Source organism: Euprymna scolopes, chromosome 45 (assembly GCF_053919585.1).
Source record: "Euprymna scolopes isolate OS-2025 chromosome 45, ASM5391958v1, whole genome shotgun sequence".
NCBI classification, from domain to species: Eukaryota; Metazoa; Mollusca; class Cephalopoda; order Sepiida; family Sepiolidae; genus Euprymna; species Euprymna scolopes.
This window is the reverse complement of record NC_136526.1, coordinates 42685286-42698562: the sequence shown is the minus strand read 5'-3', so window position 1 is coordinate 42698562 and position 13277 is coordinate 42685286. Positions and strand designations below refer to the sequence as shown.

The window sequence follows — 13277 nt, the reverse complement described above, 5'->3', positions numbered from 1 at the left end:
TGTCTCTGTTCAGTCTCGAGAGACAATAGAAACCCACTGTGCGGGTGACTGCATATTTAATTGTGAAGCAAAGATTGCACAATCCTCAAATACACTTCTGAGTCAGTACTGCCCGATTCCAGTGTCGAGGAGAAATCCAGCATGACTGGAAACAATGCTGAAACAAGCGGAGAGTACATAGAACACCTAGTATTTCCAAATGGTCACCAATTTTAGTACTGACCAGGTTCAACACTGCTTGATTATAATTATTTAACGCGTGTCAGATGTGATTATATATATATATATATATCTCTCACGTCTGACACACACACACACATTCATTATTTACTTTAATAGTGTTCAATATGCGAGAAGAGCTTTGTAATAACTTTTCTGAATTTTTTAGATGAGGATTCGTTATTCGTATCATTTGGATTCATCGGAATACTGTTCTCATCTTAAATGTTATTTTCACAACATTTTGGTCGATGTAACCTCCGACCTTCTTCAGGTGTATCTTGTCGAACTCTGGAATGTTTCTGCCGAACTCTGGTATTTGGACGGAATTTTGAACAGAACCCTTTATTTACGTCACAGGGGTAGCATACTCTTGTTCCATCAGCCATAGCTGGATAGAGGCCCTAAAGTAATTTGCAATTGTATTTTTCGGTCGCCCACACTGAGAATTGATAATTGAGAAGTGATATTCACCAAAATGTTGAAGGTTCAATTCTCAGTGTGGGAAAACAAAAAAAAAATACAATTGCGAAATACTTAGGATCTCTATCCAGTCATGGCTGACAGAACAAGAACATGCTACCCCCATGAAATAAATAACGGGTTCCGTTTAAAATTCCATCCAAATTCCTGAGTTCGATAATATACACCTGAAGAAGGTTGGAAGTTACATCAACTGAAATGTTGTGAAAATGATACTCAAGATGAGAATAGTAGTCCAATGAGTCTAAATAATAGGAGGTTTGTAGTAGTAGGAAAATATATACTTATGGTAAGTAAGTTACAAACGTTTATGTCTTATTCTGGCAAAAAAAAAGAAAAAAAAGAAAAAAAGAAAAAAAGAAAAAAGAAAAGAAAAGAAAAAAAAGAAAAAGAAAAAAAAGAAAAAGAAAAAAAAGAAAAAGAAAAAAAAGAAAAAGAAAAAAAAGAAAAAGAAAAAAAAGAAAAAGAAAAAAAAAGAAAAAGAAAAAAAAAGAAAAAGAAAAAGAAAAAGAAAAAAAAGAAAAAGAAAAAAAAGAAAAAGAAAAAAAGAAAGAAAAAAAGAAAAAAAAGAAAAAAAAAAAAAGAAAAGAAAAAAAAAAGAAAAAAAGAAAAAATGATTTGCCATGGAACTGAAATATGAAGGTTTCTGTGTAGGTAACTTGCCATGTTTTCATACTACAAATATATAATATTCGAAGAGGTCAATGAAATAATGAAGGGTTCTTTAAATGTGAACATATCAAAATGTACAAAGCTCAACAAGTACGGTGGAGTTTAAGTACATGAAGAGAAGCATTAGACTTTGAAATGCATAGGTATAAAGAGCATTTATAACACCTATTCCGATGAATGTTTTCCTTATTGAATTGACGAAAATATATATATATATATATATATATATATATATATATATATATATATATATATATATATATATATATATATAATCTGTAATATAAATCTCACCTGTCTCTATGAATGTATGTATGTTTGTATGTCTAGCAAAAACTTTCGACAGGCGATGGATTTTCACAAGATTGGTATCATTTTGAAGTTCGACCCTTCAAACGACAAATATAAAAAAAATTGGTCAAAAACATTAATTTCTTCACCCTCAACTGGGCACTTTTCTACAGGGGGTGGGGGTGCTTTTTTTTGACAATATTTTCAGAAGTCATTGTCTCTTTGATTGTCTAGCCTTAATTTGAACCTACGTCACTTCTGGTTTGGCGATGGGCACAACAGCTAATGCGTCATTTTTTTTTCAAATTCTTTTTCTCCTTTGTGGTACGGGTTCGAGCCTACCTACTACAATGTTTTTTTTTTTTTGCGCTTGCAATTTTCCGGTTTTTTTTGCTCAATCAACACTCTTACACATACACCTTCACTTGCTTTTCTGCCTTTGCGTCACGGGTTCGATTCGAGCCTGCCTGCCTACTACAACTTTTTTTTTTTTGCTCAACACACACCTACAAACACCTGGGCATCGCCGGGCACCCAGGTTAGTGATTATATAAACACTAAATTTATTTTTTAACATGATGAAATTAAAAAATAAAAACAACAATATATATATATATATATATATATATATTTAATTTCCTCATGTTAAAAAGAAATTTGGTCTTTTATATAACCATAATTAAATTCTATACCCCTCTAAAAGATATATGATATAACAATATATGTATTCTATCTCCATCATCATCAGTAGGGCTATGACAAGAGAATATTCTTTTCATTATTTTGACTCGAGTATGTATTGTATCAGTTAGTATCTTATGTTTTTAGATAGAGTTATGTGGTTCTCGATTGATTAACTGTGTCGGATATATACTCGAGAGTCAAAACAATAAGAATATTCTCTTGTCATAACGGTAATTATCACCTCTGTTCAATCTTAAAAAAACAATGGATACCTCCTGTAATAGTAGTTGTACGTGTAATTATGGGGTAAGGGTTGTGCGATCTCCAACACATTTTTTCCTGAATCGACACTGCTGGAGTCCAGTGGCAAGGACAAGTCCAGGACGACTGAAAACGATGTGGAGTTAAGTGGACAGCACATACAAAAGTACAGCACCTGAAATTCCCAACTGGTCACCCATTTTAGTACTGACCAGGCTCAACGTTGCTTAACTTCAGTGATCTAACGCAACCGGTGTGCCAACGTGATTATGCCGCGTGTCTATCAACTAATGTATTATATAATAATGCATCATATATTTCAAGAACATAGCAATATCGTTTCCATTTAGAAATGACTGAATAAAATGCTAAATTTCTCACGAAAATCTTCGGAAGATGTCGAAACCAATAAATGACCCAAAAATACCAGTCTTGGTACCGGGAGGGGGGGGGGGTAAAAATGAAGCGAGAAGGTGGGGGGGGGGCGTGAAGGTGCTTATGGGATGAACAGTAATAGCGTGCAGAATGGAGAGAAGGGAGGAAGGAAGAAGAGGAAAAGATGTATCCAAGGTCAAGTCGGCTCAGGCCAACGACGTCGTCGTCATCGCCGCCGCCGCTGCTAACGTGCGCTCAACTACCAGCACCCACGTCCCACCACCCTGGGCAATAAAAGTGGACCTTCCATTATGTGTGCAGCTGGATCCCCCCCCCCCCCCCCCGTTAGAAATGATAAAATAGAAATAAAACTTGAAATAAAACCTCGGTTTTGCTGCTCCCGAATACACCATTTCACAAACGTTTAGAAATATTCAAATATTGCTATTTATTTATTTTTTCAAAAAAGGAGTCTATGACAATAAGTGGACTTATAATAAATATAAAATATCAAAACTTACAAATATGTAAATAGCATAAATGTATAAAACAGGTAACACATTTATCGCGGTGTATTTTATCTTTTCGATTTTGCAATCTGCCAGGCATTGTCATAGCCTTCAATAACTACCTTTTAGAATACACGCACACAATGTTTCAAACTGCACTACTACACACGCACATACACACATATATGCAGGCATATATGCACACACACACATATATACAACTACACTCACACAAATATATATATATACAACTACGCACACATATATACAAATACACACACACATATACAACTACACACACACACACATACAACTACACACACACACATACATATATACAACTACACACACATATATACACAACTACAGACATACACACATACATACACAACTACACACACACACATATACAACTACACACACACATATATACAACTACACATACACACACATATATATATACAACTACACACACATATACACATATATATATACAATTACACACACATATACACATATATATATACAACTACACACACATATACACACAACTACACACACACATATATACAACTACATACACATATATACACACACATATATATACAACTACACACACATATACACACATATATATACAACTACACACACATATACACACATATATATACAACTACACACATATATATACAACTACACACACACACACACATATATATACACACAACTACACACACACACACACACACATATATATACACACAACTACACACACACACATATATATACACGTATATATACACAAACACACACAAATGTATACATATATATATATATATATATATGCTATGTGTTACTGTAGAAAATAAATAACAAAAACAAGTCACAGATAGTTGCAACTCATTGTTTGGTTTATTTAATACTCTTGATTTGATTTTTTTTTTTTTTTTGTTTACCATTAGTGGGATTGGAAATTTTCGCCTGTTGGCTTTTTGAACCAGATATAAAATTATTGAAACCAGTAGGGGAGTGCTATTTTTTTTTTTGTTTTTTTTTTTTAATTTTATTTATTTATTTCCTACAATAAATTTCTTGCAACAAAAGGATTCGGGGGGCAAGCGTTATTAAAGTGAATTTTCAAATCTCCACGGACGAAAACAATCTGCACAAGAAAAAAAACAAATGAAGTATAAAACAGTTGAGAGTAATTTTCAAACAATGCAAAACCCTCCTGACCAAGATAAAAGGGTAGTATCTGTTCTTCAGATGCTGCTGCACTTTAATTTCTTGTTTTCTCTCAGTGGAGGAGCAATCCTTCACGACTGAGACAATTTTTATTTTTTGTTCCTTTTCTCCACGTTAAAAGAAAGGAACAATGCAAAACCCTTCATGCAAGTGTTTTTAAAATGACGGCCTTTCTCTATTTTCATAAATTTCATATTCAGTTGGAGAAAGACAACAGGGTTATATTAAATTAGAATTAAATTAGAATTAAATAGAATTAAAATATATAGAGCAACCCCCCCCCTCAAGCACACATGTATTTTTACGTTTGCCAAAAATATATTACATGGGTTTTTAAGGTAATAAAAAAATAAAAGTAGAAACAAGTGAAGCATGCATGGTCCCTCGTGACTGCACAATGAACGAGGCATAAAAAAAATGACTAAGTTCAGTATTTGCCCCCCCCCCTCCCATTTAGCCCCCAAAAGTCCCTAGGGGACGTCAAATCCTAGTGAAAATGAACAAACGGTGTAGTTTTAGGCCTTAACATAAGTAAATTTGAGTTCTTCCCCTTACAAAAAAAAAAAAAATAACTAAGTCCATCATTTGCCCCCTCCCCCTATTTAGCTCCAAAAGTCCCCAATGTCTTAACATATTTAAATTTGAGTTCAGCATCATGCAAAACTGCTAAATAGACATACACAGAAAATTTTGGACAAATATGGTAAAATAGTCCCAAAAATGGAGTGTTTTTATTAGCCCTAAAAGAGCCCCTGGGTCACACCCAAAAATTATCGCGAAGTATCGACAAAAAGAATTATGTAGAAATCAGTTAGTTACAATTTTTCAGAACGTTTTATAAAAATCCAAGGCATTAATTTTTTTTAATAAGCACAAAAGTGTCAATGTTAGTCATTTTAACCTGAAAGGCACCCCTAGGGGCCCTAGGGTGGGGAGATCGAAGTTTTCCCCGGAAAATCTGTTCTGTTACTTTTTTACTCCTATCATGTTTAATGTTTGTGCAAAAATTTAAAAATTCCAAGGTGTGGTTACTGAGAAAAGTAGAGACAGATAAACGGACGAACAGACAAGAGTGAATTTTGTCCGGGGGGGGGGGGCTCAACAAGTATTTAAAGATTTAGAATAATCGGAATCGGTCATTGCATCAGAAATCTAGAACAGAATCAGTAATTGTATCAAAATCGAGAAAAATATTGGAGTCTTATCACTAGGGCTAAGACAACAGCATACTCTTTTCACTCCCGAGAGTGTATCCGTTGATATTGTATATACTTTCATATAGAGTGATGTGGTTCTCAGTTGATTAACCACTAATATATATATATATATATATATATATATATATATATATATATATATATATATAGGGTGGGCCAAAATAAGGGTCCTATCTTTAAATTTGAATAACTTCCACAAAATAAAAGTTAAACTCACCAAACTTTATGTGTGTGTAGACTGACCCTTCCGAGATTTTTTTGAAATAAACAAAACAAATTTTAGCCGAAAAACACTTCTTAAAACTTACATGAATTTATGAATTTTTAAAAATAGGATTCTTATTTTGACCCACCCTGTGTATGTATATTATATATATATATATATATATATATATATATATATATATATTATATATATATATTCCAGTAAGACAAGTAGCTTGGTTTTAAAGATCAGATGAACCACAATCTTAAAGTGAATAACTGCTCATATTCGGTTGGACATGTGCTTTAATTCAGTTAGACACAAAATTCCCATTGTAAGTCTGTTCTTCAGTAGCAAATCAAGTATCGTTTAATCTCTCAAAACATTGTTACTCGTTATTAACTCTATTTGTGATTATAATTATTATTATTATTATTATTTTTTTTTTTTTTAAGGAAAATTCTTTTGTCACAACAGCACAACACATAGCAAGAGTCAAACATCGAATTTGCACAAAGACAGGAAGTGGATGACCATGGCCTGTGTAGTGAATATACACAAACATATTTACACTAATATAGGAGAGAACTTGAATGCCTACTAGACACTATCCTCGAGTGTCTAAAGTCTCTCTGTAAAGGGGCTTGTCAGAACAATCTGGCATGAGGATACTTTTCCATAGAAGTAAACCCTGGCCAAATATTCAAAATCACATAGTATTCGCAGCCCAAATAAGATCTACTCATTACGGCTACCCCAGAGCTTTTCCGAGGAATGGTGCACCTTCTCCAAGTGATATTACCTCAAGTAATAGTATGAAGCTGCATACTCCACCAGACTAGATAAATTCTTGTCCTGGAATCCAGTAAGACCAAGAGACTAAAATGAAAGATATACTACAGTGTATGAAAATGGTTCATTGGGGAGAGGAAAATTATGTTCCTAATTTCTTTACTAACTCAGTGCTTGATAGATAAAGAACTTAAATGGAACATTCGAATATCTATGTATCTCATATAGATTTCAAGTGTTAGCCCCAGGTTGTGGGCCCCTTGTTTTCTGAGAACTTCGACTGAAGTAAAATAAAACAAAAAATATATAAAGAAAAGTAAATTGGATTCTAAAAGTAAGACTGCTATAGCATTGCATCTGACAAATCAATTTTTGATTTAAACTAGTCAGTGAAATACTGAAATTTTCAATGTTTTTATGTAAAAAATTCCAATCAATTTCATTGACTACATATTCTATCCAACCCAGTAATATCCATCATAATTGGCATTGGATATTCAAGAGGTATGATTATCCAGTGAAATTTCTCCATTTATTAAAATTGGTAAATGAAAATGGCATCTTAATTCACTGGATAAGTCTTCAAGTACATCATTTTATTTACATTTTGCTTTTAAATGTAAACATGTTGAATATATCATTAGTTGCTCGAAATTTAAAACCGTTTTATTATTTCATTAATATGCATAATGATTCATTCTTTTCAAATCAAAATAAAATGCACATTATGATTGGTGATAAAACAAGGACGTCACTAACATCTCTTTACAACCTTCTCGGCGCACAATCACACTTAATTGGTTATTTCGTTGGAACAAAATAGCAAAAATAAAATGCTCACATGTCTACATGTGCGCACATTGTTTCTTACATTAAATTACTACAAAACGTTTTATTTCCTTTAAGGAGAGAAACAATAAAAAGTAATGTGTACCGGCTTGTACAATTAAAATATTACCATCACTCCATTCCATTGACAAAGAAATTTTTATATTTTGTTAGATACAAATGCAAAGAAGTTTTTTTTTATTTTTTACTTTATATTTTACTAGATGTACCGGCACTACCCGGTATTAAATGTAACGTTAAATTTCTTAAAAAAAAACAAAAAAAAAACAAAGAAATTAAGACACTTGCATGTAAGTATTACGTTTTTTTTTTACAGTTCACTTTTTGTAAGTAAAAAAAAAAAAAAAAAAATACTCGACCTGAGATCAAAACCAAAACCTAGACAGTGAATAAAGTACGATAACCATTAGGCCAGTTTAACACTATCTTTAAATAGTGTCTTGAAAACTACTTACTATTAACATAATGTGAATTATTCACACAGGCGCAGTCATGAAACAGTTGACAAACAGATAAAAATCCGACAACTACCAATTTTTCAATTTTGACTCCTTTTGCAAATATCTACTATTATATAAAAGGAACTTTGTGCATGTGCGAGTTTATTCCCTATGAACTCCGAAACAGCTGAACTGAAGTTTATGAAATTTTGCACAAATATGCTTTATGTATCCTAAGATCGGTCTTATATCAGAATGTCTCTGATAAGAATCGAAAAATCGAAAAAATCCGATGAAAGAAGGAACAGGCGATTTTGACCAAAGTTAACACCTTATACAGCCTAACATCACAAGTACATTTCAGAAGTTTTATTACCACACAAGCCGAAAGGCCCAGCATATAAAATCAACAGTGGGTTCTTTGATATGACAGGGGTGTGTCCGAAATGACTGTTTCTGTTTAAAGCACAATTAAACCATGATACTTGACTTTCGCATTTTGAATTTAAATTCAAGCCATTATATATAAAAATAATTTTATAAAATCAACAGTAAGTTCTCTACAGTGCAAGTATTGCTGACTAAATCACTGTTAGGAGGCATGTGAAGCTTCCTCCTAGTGCACCACGGGAGTGTGAAACGTTCATTAATCATCATCCAATTCCAGACAACGTTGAGTCTCCCTGCTAATTAATTATATTAGTCTATAAAATTTCTTTGAAACAAAGAAAGTATTTATGGAATGTAACCATACATGTCATGAAAATGGAAGGTTAACTTAGTCTAAAGCTAACAAGTATAATTTATGCTATTGAACAGGTAAAAAAAAATGTACTAATCAAGGGTGGAGGGGAGCATAGGTTAATGTACTTTCCCATTAAACTGAATCTATTATCAAAATAGCTTTATTTTTCTCATCAAATACTGAAAAGAAGGAGTTAAATTCAAATCATCCTAGTTTTTAGGGCGCGTGTGAATGAGTGAGTAAGTGTGTGTGTGTGGGGGGGGGACAAGATTCGTAGGTAGGAGAAATACAGACAATAAACTAAAGACATAAAATCACCAGTAACAAATCCTTGCTGTGGTAATTCACACCTATAAACATAATTTTATACCCTCTTCACGTTTTTAAGTATATTTTTTGAACAATTTTATTCAATCAAAGTAATGCTCAAATGATACCACAAGTAAATCAGATTAAAAAAAAAAAAAAAAAAAAAAAAAGGGGGGGAGGCAACAGCTGTTCAAAAATATATATTTCATACCATGTATATTTTATTAAAAAAAAAAAACTCCAAAGTATCCATAAAATTTAAATATCATTAAATAACATTTCATATTAATTTTATTGCAAAAAAAAAAAAAAAAAAAGATTTTTTTCTTCTCTTTTTGGCAAATATAATAATACCTTCATTAAATTATCTGTCCAGTTGTGTAAATATCGTCTCTTAAGAAATTAAGAGAACAGACGAGAAACAGGGAGGAGTTTAGATAGATAGATAGATAGATAGATAGAGACGTAATAAATTTCTGGGTACAATCTGTTCTAAAATAATAACGTTATTTTTTTTTTTTAGAAACCTACTCTTAACATAGAAGGGGGGGGGCTTTTTTATAATTATTCTGCAATTTCACTTAACAATTTAATAAAAAAATGCCATAAAATTTGAATTTAACTTGAAAGTTCTATCTAAAAAATATTACGGTCCGTATTCTGCAAAAGAATCAGTCTACCCACGTCTTTATCTTTACCTATATATCTTTCTTTCTCCCTCTATCTTTCTTTCTTTCTTTCTCCCTCTCTCTGTGATCTGACATCTATATCTGTGAGCTGAGATTCGCTGTGTCTGACGCGATCAGAAATCAATACTGAGTGTTTTCTCTACTCAGTGACAAAACAAAACTAGGATGCAAAAAAAAAAAAAAAAAAAAAAAAAACGGGGTCAGGGTAGTGGGCTAAAAGGTGAGGGGGTGGGACAGAAACTACTTTTATTAACCTTTGTTCCTAAAAAAAAAAAAAAAAATCCATCGTCAGCAAGAAATCTTTGCGCATGTCAAGTTCTAATCCAGCCGTTTCGATAACAATACTTTTACTATGGCTGCTGGAAACCTTCACGTGGTCCCTTCTGCAAGAACCCAATTTTAGAATTAACCGAAGAAACCAATACCAACAACAGAAGGTGACCGTGACTAAGTGGTTAATAACATGGACTAACAACCTGGGGTCCCAAGTTTTCATAGCAACACATTCAATCAATAATGTTGGCAACCTTCACATAGCTCCATGCATAAGTACCAAATATCATTCTAGAAAAAAAAGAATTCTAAATTAGAAAGCTACTGGAGAACCCAATGCCAACTGTTGACTAAAGTATGTATTTGGCCATGTGCTATGTTCTAGACGGTGCACCCTCGCAAGCGTTGCCTTCTTCCTTTCCTTCCGCATGAAATTTCAACATCTTTAAGTGTTTATAATGAATCCTAATAATTATCAGGGAATTTATGATAGCTCAGTGGTTAACGACACGAACTGTTTACCCTCGGCACCAAAGCCAACAAAGTTGAAGCGATTGTTGTTTCTTATATGGGTTTCAATTCTCAGTACATAATAACCTCAAAAGGAACTCAAGTGAAAAGAGAGGGCATAGTAGATACATACCTGGGTGTGCAAAGTTCGAATCCTATCAGTTCCATAATACTACTTTTACTTAGGATGTTGGCAACCTTCATGTGGTCAGTTCTATAAGCACCCGATTCTAGAATTAACTGAAGAAATTAATGCGAACAACAGAATCAGAAAGGTTACGGTAGTCAACAATACGGGCTAACAACCTGGGGTGCGAAATTCGAATCCAGTTTGTTCCACTTAGGATGTTGGCAACCTTCATGTGGTTACTTCTGTAATTACTCAATGTCTTTCTAGAAAGAATTCTAACTAGGAAAGACATCGAGGACACAAATGCCAACAATAATCATCTGATTCATTCGAAATTAATAAATGCTCAACAACAAACGAATCAAGTCCGTCAAAAATCACACCATGCATAGTTTAGAGGCAGGGCTCTACATTGCGAGTGAAACAGTCATATTTGCGAGTGATTTTTCAAAGTGGCGATTAGAAATAATGAAACGCTTATCTTTTGGCGATTATATTTCTTTCACTGACAATCATCTACCGAATGGAAAATATCTTTTCAACTTTTTTTTTTTTTTTTTTTAATAAAACGAACAAAGTTAAATTATAATAATACAATAAAAGTTTAGTCGAACAATATACTCTCTTTTTTTTTTTTTTTTTTAACGAAGGCTGAAGAAATTGGAATGTTTATACCTTCAAGTATCAACATAACATGTTGTATATTTAGAATTACGCTTATTAAAAAAACACACACACACAAATCTTTATAATGTACATATCCGCCACAGAACGAAGATGTCATATTCTAAAAATCATATAGGTTTGGCTAGTAGCTTTTCTATTTGGCTAGTAAACGAAAGTATTTAGTTGTCAAAGGTCAAAAGATTAATTTGAACCCTGAGAGGTCAATTTTTAGAGCCATCCAACACATGCCAGCATGTAAAAATGGGCATTAAACTGATGATGATTGATTCATACGTTTATGCGATAAATAAGAAATAAAAGCTTATTTATTACACATACGACGAAAAAAAAAAAAAAAAAAAAAAATCACCATCACAGGCTCCACATTAAATGTACAGCAAAACATTGAAATAAAGTTTATATTTATGCGTGTGTGCTTTTATATATGGTTTCATCGCATAACCTATGTATACTCTTGGATATTGCCAAGTTTGCAGTGATATTTTCATATGCTCTTAGGTGTGTCATTCGTAAAAAACTTTGGAGAAACACCTTGTCAAAAGAAGAAAATAAGTTCGACTTTAAACAGGTGTGCCAAACCAAAAAATATTGATAAAGATCGCGCCCAGAGCAAAATGCGACAAAAGAAATTCTGGATATACGCATTAAGAATGCTTTTTTTTTTTTTTTTTTTTTTTTTTTTTTAATTTTTTTTTATTTGCCTCCCCACGAGGACAGAGTTAGACACGAGGCCAGTTTTTAATGTGAGGGGAAACCAGCTCCCCAAAAAGGGGCACTGGTTTGTAACAAAAAATAAAAAATGTATCAGTCAGATTTCTCCTCCACTAACCGAGACCAAAAAATGAAGTGCAGCATCTGAAGAACAGATACTACACTTTGAGATATTAAATCTTTTATTTGGGTTAAAAAGTTCAACATGAACAAAATATTTAGGCACAAGGCCAACTCGCTTTGATCTTGGCCCGAAGGCCAAGAAAGAAAAAAAAAAGCTTTTATGTTTTTTGTTAAATACTAAAAAGATACTTATGCACTTACTGTACCACGCTGAAATAACATTTAGAAAGCCATTCTTAACATGGGGAGTGAAGTTTTTTTTGTTTTGTTTTTTTTTAACTATTCTGTATTTTCACTTAACAATTTAGTTCTAAAAAAGACATCGTAAAACTTGAAAACGCTATTTAAAAAAAAAAAAAAAAGCACAGTAAGTGCATAAGTACCAATTTTAAGAAACAAGGAATCATTTTGATTTAAAATCCAAACAATATGGCGACCGAATTTGACCTGATGTGTGATTTCGCTTATTCACAAACTCAGATTATGTATATTTATTTATAATAAATTATAGTGCAATTGATATGGCACAACAATAAAAAAGGAAAGTTGGCTAGTCAGAATCAAAGTTTAATTTGTCAGCTTAAATGCTATTTAAGCCCAACTTTAGAAATTCAGCCAACATTATTTTATATATTAGATACTATAAACCTTCAGGCGTTTGGTTCATTTAGTGTAGGGCTAAATATAGTGCAAAATTTCATTTAATGTGGTCACATATATCTTTGAAAAACAAACAATGGTACCAAATTTTTGGTTGCTCAATTAGCCACCTATAATGACCATTCCAAGTTGATTAAAAATTAGAAACTTTGCTGTCTTGTGTGATAGTTTACAACTAAAAATGTAGGCTTTTGTAAT

At 32.6% G+C, this 13277-nt stretch overlaps 1 protein-coding gene across 1 annotated transcript in view; it reads right to left on the bottom strand.

The window, feature by feature from the left end:
* The window catches only part of LOC145269505 (uncharacterized), a 203093-nt gene that overhangs the window by 116573 nt on the left and 73243 nt on the right, over nt 1-13277 (bottom strand). The gene's annotated exons all lie outside the window — the stretch shown is intronic.